Here is a 7703-nt window from a genome sequence, read left to right as displayed (position 1 = left end):
CATGGGAGAGATGGGGCTGGGCTGAGGCCTAGGTCAGCCTGATCCTGATGCCTAGAAGCTTAGACCCCTGCCCAATGCTGTCCCTACTCCGGTGTCCAGGTTCTGGCTCTGCACGTCCTGAGATCTGTCTTATCCCAGAAGCTTGGTTGGGTCTGACTTGAGGGTGGCTGAGAATGTGGAGGCAAGCAGAACCAGGGGCCTACGGGCCAAGACCTACAGTTTTTAAGGCCTCGCCTCTCCTGAGCCCTAGCTCTGCTGTGCATGCTGACCGGGCCAGCCGATGAGGGGCAGGAGGGCAGGGTCTGTTGGCCAAGAAATTCCTCTCTGAGGTTGCTTGCCAGATGGGCCCTGGGGACCAGCCAAGGGGGTCGCTCACAAAGAACCTGATCCCAGAGAGAAAAGACATGACCAGGGAGAGGTAGAAGGGGCAGGCCCCGGTCCACACCCTTCCTCTCTCCTTCTCTCTCTTCTTTCCTTCGTCCCTTCAATCTCAACTCATCAAACATCCATCCACTTAGAGCCATCTATTGAACTGTCCCTTGCTTTGTTAGAAAAGATTTCAGTGACTTTGGGCAAGTGGATACCTCTCTTTGTGCCTCAGGGTTCCAGTCTATAAAATGGGTTGGCCCCTCGTGAGGATCAGGGCTGATATTCATAAAATACCCAGCACAGTGGCTGGCATGAAGCAGAACCTCAATAAACAATACTCTAAAGGTTACTTTCTCTCTTGAGAGAATTTTGGGAGGGGTTGCTGGGGGTAAAAAGAGGATCTCAAACTTCCCCAGCCCAAGGCACAGACCAGGCTCTGCTGGCCCTGCCCGGCCTCCCTCAGCCAGCTCTTTACCCTCCATTCCTACAGGCAGCCTGCCTTCCCCTCTGGGGTTCAGCCTCCTCTTCTTGGGGGAAGGAAGATGTGCCCTTGACCCCACGTGAACCTCTCCTGGAGCCTCAGGAAGGAGCTGTCACCCTACTCATCTCTTACCCCCTTGGAGGTGGGTACGGTTTGCATTTACCTTGGCCCTCTCTACACATACAGGTTCTGTATTTCCCAGACCCCAAATCACAACACAGGGAGGGGCACAGGCTTTTGTATTACTTCCAGGTACAAGAGGCATTCTAAGACGGTCTGAATGCCACCATGTTGGCATAAATTGCTAACATGCATACAACACTTCCTACATACCAGGTCCTGTTCTGAGCACTGCACATAAGGTCACTCACTTAATGCCTGAATGGTTTCTGGGAAAAATATTTGAAATTGGGGCATTTCGATTATAACAGCAAACAGGTATGGAATGCTTACTATGCGCAAGGCTCTCTGCCACTCACCATCCATGGGACTCTTGAGTATTGAAAGAGCTCAAAGACAGGAGGCTGTTTGACCTACCAACAAGGACAGATCATTGTCAAACACTTAGTACCTCCCCCTGCAAGCAATTCAGGTGATCTTGACGTGACTTCATTTCAACCTGTTCATAGAGAGCGTGGGGCAGCCCGTGGCTTCGGAGTCAGATATTCTTGCTTGACCCACAATTCTGGCCCAGCCCCGGTTTCCTCATCTGGAAAATGGGTAGGTAAGGGTCTGGGATCATCGTGTGGGGTAAGTGGGTCCGTGGCTGCCACACACAGTGAGTGCTCCAGCACCAGGAAGATGCTGACCACACGGTGGGAACCAGCGTGACTGAAAGGGGCAATAAATCAGATTGGCTTGGCCAATACAGACAATCCTGTAAATCTAAACAGGCAAGACGGACGGTCCCGCCACTGACACCATCGTTAATTCCCACCGGTCCGTCTGTCTAACCCGGAAAGTATTTATAAGGCTGTGGCTGGCAAAGCTGGCTTCAGAAGGCCCACGACCACCATCACCGCCTCACCTGCTTTCCGCCGAGCTCCTGCTCCGTTTCACTCTCGCGCCCGCGGATCCCTTGAAATCCCTCCTCTGTTAGCGGGAATGCTAAGCTCCGTCCTAAAACCAAAGCTCTGGCTTCCTTAATCCTCTTACCTGGCTCTTTCCTCTGCAGAATTAATTGCTGCCGATGGCTTTATTAACTCCTCGGGCAGCCATGGCATCCTCGGGGCACCCCGGGGCAGCGGGGGTTGTTTTGTGAATGTGCCTTTGGGCTGGGGCGGCACTGTGGCTGCAGGGGGACAGCCTGGGTGCCTGGAAGGCGGGAATTGTGCCCCTGCATCTCCCAAGAGGCTGTGCCCACTCCACAGGGGACACATGCAGAGAAGCCGGGATGGGCCGGCCAGAGCATCCGTCCCACTTCTACTCCTGCAGAGGCCACCCCTCCACCCCTCAGAGCTGCAGTCCCCTCCTCTTTCAGTGGGGATAAGCCCGCCCTGGGGATCTCACAGGGCCAGACAAGGGAGGCTGTGTAAAGGGCTGCGTTTGTGGGTAGGATTACTATCATTTCTCACCCACAGAATGGGAGCATTCATTTATTTCAAATCTCGAGAGCAGAGGCTGTGTGTGGTGCATTTATATACGTTTGTAGCCTCCGTGCTTGGCACAGAGTGGGCCTGGACACGCCGAGGATCATTCCTTGCCCTGAAAATTCCAGTTTAGTATTTTTTTTTTCTTTTGAGAGGTATTCTCACACCCACGATTCCATCATTCACCCTGGAGTCACAGCGGCAGAGAAAAGGAGTGAACGCTTTGGAGTACGGAGGAAACGGATTGGGAGGGGCCCAGCGGTAGGAGGTGGCACCCAGGCGCCCCCGTGGCCTTGGGCAGTAGGACTATTCCTCTTCGACAGGAGCACCCTCAGGTGTGGACTAGGGCCAAGGGGCCCCTGAGAGGCCTTAGGTGGTCACGGGACCCGACGAGAAAACCACCTGCCACGTCAGATCTCTTCCCACGTTTGGGGTGTTGCTATTTCAAGGAGGGGACTTCCAATTTCCTAAATCCCCACTTCTCTTTTTAACCGGCAGAGAGCTGGCCCAGGCTGGAGCCCTGGACAAGGCACCTGGGGCTCCACACAGACACAGGACATCGGCTCTATCCTCCTGATGCTGACAGTGAGCTTCTAAATGGGGCAAGGAAGACTAGTCTGCGCGGTGCGGCAGCATATAAGATATAAAGTTGCCTCTTGCAATCTCTAACTTGAAGTTAAAATCAGTGGGTATCAATACAAAGAATATAATCGCTTTAGGAGCAGGGCTGGAATACAGCAGGGACCCGGGGATGGGGTGCAAATGAGGGAAATAGGGAAAGCGCCCTGCTCTGGCCCCGCGGGTGCCTCATCACACACCCCTGACCCTTACAGATACCATGGCCAAGGCGAGTGCGTGTACCCTGACCCTGACCCCATGCAGCCCTCCCCCAATAATGGCCGCCAACCACAGAGTAAATACTTCCTCATCCTTGCCTCTCAGGCTGAGGGGCGCATTCTCCTGTCTCCCAGAGCTCCCTGGTAGGGGGTCATAGCAGGTACTGTGCTTAATGACACCTTGTCATTGAACTCCTTCCCTTCCCTGTCCTTCCCTGCTTCTCCACCGCTGTTTTCAGGGATCTGCTTCAATAAACCTCTTGAGCCACAGTGTTCGATTTGCACTTTGCATCAGGGAGAACCCAAACTCAGACACACATCATCTGGTTGAGGAGCCTCCGGCAGCCTCGCCTTCCCCTTGGAGGAGGCCCCATCAATCCCCCCCCTCCCCTCACGGACCTCCACCCCAGTCATGCGGCCTGAGCGTGTGCAGGTCCCAGCTGGGGCCCTGGACTGGGGCTGTGAGGGTCCAGGTAGGAGAAGCAGTGCCCCCTCCTGAGAGGGCTCTGTACTCTGCCTGTCAGGGTCCTGGCCCCCAATGCACCTTCCCCCTCCCCTGCATAGGTTGATGCCCTCAGCCTTCTGCCCCCCTCTCATTCTGGACAGGCCTGTTAAGCAGACCCACGCCAGCTGGGCCTCAAGCAGCTGTGTCCTTGCACACCCGGGCTCTGTGGGGGAGCCAGCAATGAGCTAATCCCGCAGAAGAGAGGGAGACAGGAAGAATGGCCTCCCGACAAGCAGAGGCCTGCCCCCCGGGGCTCCCGGGGAACCAGAGAGGGCTGCGCTGGGAAAACTGCTGAGCCAGCCTGGAGACAAGGGCACTCTCATCTTGCTCCACCCCTGCCAACGCCAGCCAAACGCCGAAGGAACCAACAATGTCCACTGCTGCTTCTGCTTCGAGACAGAATCTGTGCTCCCCGCAGGAAATGTGGGAAATCGAGTGTCACCCGCCCCTCCCCACCCCTCCAGATAGATCCATTATGTATACGTTGACATTTTGGTATATTCTTTTCTGTTTCCTGTGCACCTGGTTGAGGTCACAATGAACTTAACCATTTTTGGTTACCCTTCTAAAAATTAATATTATATCGCAAGCATTTCCACATAGTAATTCTTGGGGGAGACCTGGTTTTTAATGACTGTGGAGTGGCCATCGAAATACCCAGATCTCGTTTCCAAGGCATTGGAGCTACTTCCAAATCTGCCCCCCACCCCCATTCTTCCATGGCACTGCCCTGCTCCTCACTGTTCACTCCGAACACCCCAGGGATACCATCACAGCTACCCCTCCCCCCCCATTCCTTAGCCTGGGAACGCTGTGTCCACAAACCCTGTCACGTGGGCTCCTCCCCACTGTTCTTTTTCTCCAAGAGCAGAGTGAGGCCACCCGATCCCAGGCCTCAGACCTCAGGGAGCTGGGGGAGGGGAGGAGAGCCAGGGGCCGCTGGCCCAGGACGACCTACCCCACCTGCTCCCTCAGGGTCACTCAGAAGGGGGAGGGCTCCCTGTGCTCCAGACCTGACCACGTGGAGGCCCAAGCCCTGCCTCCAGCGCCACTAGTCATGCGGCCTGGGTCTGTTTCTCCCGCCAGAGCCTTCGTTTCCTCCTCTATAAAATGGGCACGCCGATAAGCGCCCCAGTGGCCTCTCCTACAGCAGTGAATCAGCAGGAGGTGAGCAAGCCTTGTGAACAGGTTTCATCCACTAAACAGGGCTGACCATGAGTCGGTTCCCAGGGGCCGGTGATGAAATCCAGAGCCCTTTCCTGAGCGGGACTTGCCCTGGAGTGCAGGAGGAAGGAAGCCAAATCCCTCCCCCACCGCCCAGCTCTGCTGAGCTCAGATGTGGGGGTGGGGGCTGGTGTCCAGGAGGAAGTCTGTCCCCAGCCTTGACAAGGCGCCCAGCCCGGCAGCCTGGCATTTCAAGGGCAAGGGCCCGCCTGCCCTGCTGTTTCTGGGGAAGCTGGCAAGCGTTAACAAATCCCCTGCAATTTGCACCCACCGATCCCGCCCGCTCACTGGGCGGCCGTGAGCCATTTTTCACGCAGAGCTGCGCACAGCTTTGTCTTAGAGAGACAGATCTGGCAGGGTGTCCCTGAATGAGGCCATTTGTCCTCCCCGGTGACGGTGATGGGAAGGTGGCTGCGTGCTCCGGAGTGGGCAGCGGCAGAGGGGGGCCCAGAGAGGTCCTGGGGGAGGCGTGGAGGTAGAGACAGAAGCAGAGCGTCTAAGAGAGACCAGGAACGTCCCCACCACCAGGGAGGTCGGAGAGCCCCCGTTCAGCCAGGTGGGAGCAAGAAGGATTGTTTTCAAAGACAGAGGGAAATAGTTTACGAGCCTCCTTCTTCTGCTTACAAGTCCTGGGTACAAGTGGGGAAATGACCTGGCTGGCCTTGGACCTCTGTCCCATCCCAACCCTGTGATGGGGGTACGACGCGCCATGGCTGGGCCCCCCCGGGTCGGGATCTGTGTCTCAGCCCCAGGACTGCTAGACAAGTCTCTACGGAAGGTCTCTTGGGAGTGAGAGCGCCAGAGGACTGAGCCTCTCCTGAGTGCCCCCTGCGTGGACCATAGGCTGCAGATCCTCTTGATTCTTCACCTTCCAGGGGGCTTGTCTCAGTCCCCTTCCCACAAATGTCTCCTCTGAGGGCTGTCAGAGCATCAGAGAAGCGGGGCCAAGTGGGTGCTGGTCCACACCCACTCTGCTTGGGTCTCCTCCACCCCAGGACCCGTGTTCAGGCTGTGGTGAGGGTGTGCTTTAAACAGAGGTCAGACACACACACAGGTCCGCAGGGCCTGGCTGGCTTCCAAATTCGGGAAATACTTGGGGCACAAGACGACGGGGAAGCACAGTACCCATCTGAGGGGCCAGCCACCACCCAGTCTGTCGCGGGCCGTGGGTCCAAGGTTCCCGTTCAAAGGAAGATAGACATTTGACTCAACAGTATAATCTCCCAAAGACCAAATGCTGGCAACTAATATGCATTTTTGAAACCACCGAACGTCACAGCTCAGAAGTCTGCGGGCCACGTCCAGCCCACAGGTGGGTGATTGACAACCGGCCTCCGCTGTCCCTAAGGAAGGCTGGCCTCTCCCTTGGAGTTGTCAGGGGCGGCTCTTCCAGCCCTCTCCTGAGTTCTCCGGTCCCTTCTCCAAAGCCTCCCGGACTTCTCCAAAGCCTGGTCTCCGGGTCGCCCTGGCATCTCCCATACCTGCTCTTCTCTGGAGGGTTCCCCCCTGCCAGCAGCCCCGAGCCTCTCAGCCTCCAGACAGGAGCCCGGAGCCATCACTGACCCTCTGCGGGGACAGGAGGGGCGAGAGGACAGGCAGCGGGCACCCCAGGCTCTCATGTGCGCTCCGCCCTGCCTTGCCCAGACAGGGGGCAGGTCCCCCTCCATTCTCTGGGCCCTGGATCCCCCCTTCCCTTGGGTTCTGGGGTCAGCAGAGGGGACACATGGTCACTCGGGCCGGGACAGCACGCAGAGGGCTCTCGGGGACCTTGAGACACAGTGACCGCCTGCTGCTGGGTGCCTACACAGCCAGCAGGCGTGGGCCCGCCCGGTGCCGCCCGGTGCCGCTGACATTTCCGCGCCGCCTGCCAAGTCGCTGAGGGCTGGCACGCGGTGGCGGGGGGGTGGGGGTGGGCGCTGCGGCCTCTCCTGGGGGCCCGAGGGGAGGCATGAAGCAGGTGACCTTCCGGAGGGCGCAGAGGAGGGGCGGCTCCCCCCCCCCCAGGACCTTCCCCTCGTGGAGGCTCCCGGCCGTCGTGCCCGCGTGCGCGTGCCCCGGCGTGCGAGCGCACAGGCTAAAGGCTGCACCAGAACAAAGAGCTGGGGGCTGGGAGGCTGAGGGGCCCACGTGGAGACGCCTGACTTGGCGGTTTGCTGCAGTGTCGGCTCTGCGCTCCCGCTCCGTCTCTGTCTCCCTCTCNGACGCCGCAGACGTGCACCCGGCCCCCCGACTCGCACGCGCGCACGCGCACACAGACGTGTGCCCCACAGACCCCCCCACGCTCGCCACCACGCACACACACACACACACACTCACCACCACACGCGGACCCACAGACACGTACTCCCCCCACCAGACGCACACAGACGTACGCATGGCACAGGGAGAAAGTCTGAGGGGCACCAGGGAAGGGAAGGAGGTAGACGCAGACACAGGCCATCCGAGACCCTCAGAAAGAAAGGGGAGGGAGCGACTGGGAGGCAGAAAACCGCCTGAGCAGGGCCGACACAATGGGAGTCAGGGAGGAGGGCTGGCTGTGGAGCCACGGACAGGGCGTTCTAGAACTGCGGCAGCCTGGCCCTGGGCGTGCCCGGCTGTGGCCAGTGTGGCGGCTGCGCACACACCTGAGGCCACGAAGCCCCTGGGCTGCACCCAGGGGTGGGGCTGCAGCGGGCCCGGCGTGGCCACGGAGCCTCGGG

The 7703-nt window shown here is 58.6% G+C and overlaps 1 protein-coding gene and 1 long non-coding RNA gene across 7 annotated transcripts in view; one reads left to right on the top strand and one right to left on the bottom strand.

Annotated features, from left to right (window-relative positions):
* Positions 1-1539, top strand: part of LOC144216946 (uncharacterized) — a 10616-nt gene extending 9077 nt beyond the window's left edge. The window contains exons 2-3 of the long non-coding RNA XR_013330806.1: positions 860-992; positions 1480-1539. This is a non-coding gene — a long non-coding RNA (uncharacterized LOC144216946). The remainder of the gene's footprint in view (positions 1-859; positions 993-1479) is intronic.
* ZMIZ1 (zinc finger MIZ-type containing 1) overlaps positions 1-7703 on the bottom strand; it is a 202167-nt gene that overhangs the window by 76023 nt on the left and 118441 nt on the right. The window lies entirely within an intron of this gene.

This window comes from Crocuta crocuta, unplaced genomic scaffold (genome assembly GCF_008692635.1).
Source record: "Crocuta crocuta isolate KB4526 unplaced genomic scaffold, BGI_CrCroc_1.0 scaffold28, whole genome shotgun sequence".
Taxonomy (NCBI): Eukaryota; Metazoa; Chordata; class Mammalia; order Carnivora; family Hyaenidae; genus Crocuta; species Crocuta crocuta.
The sequence above is the reverse complement of the archived record's forward strand: the minus strand, read 5'-3'. Positions and strand labels throughout refer to the sequence as shown.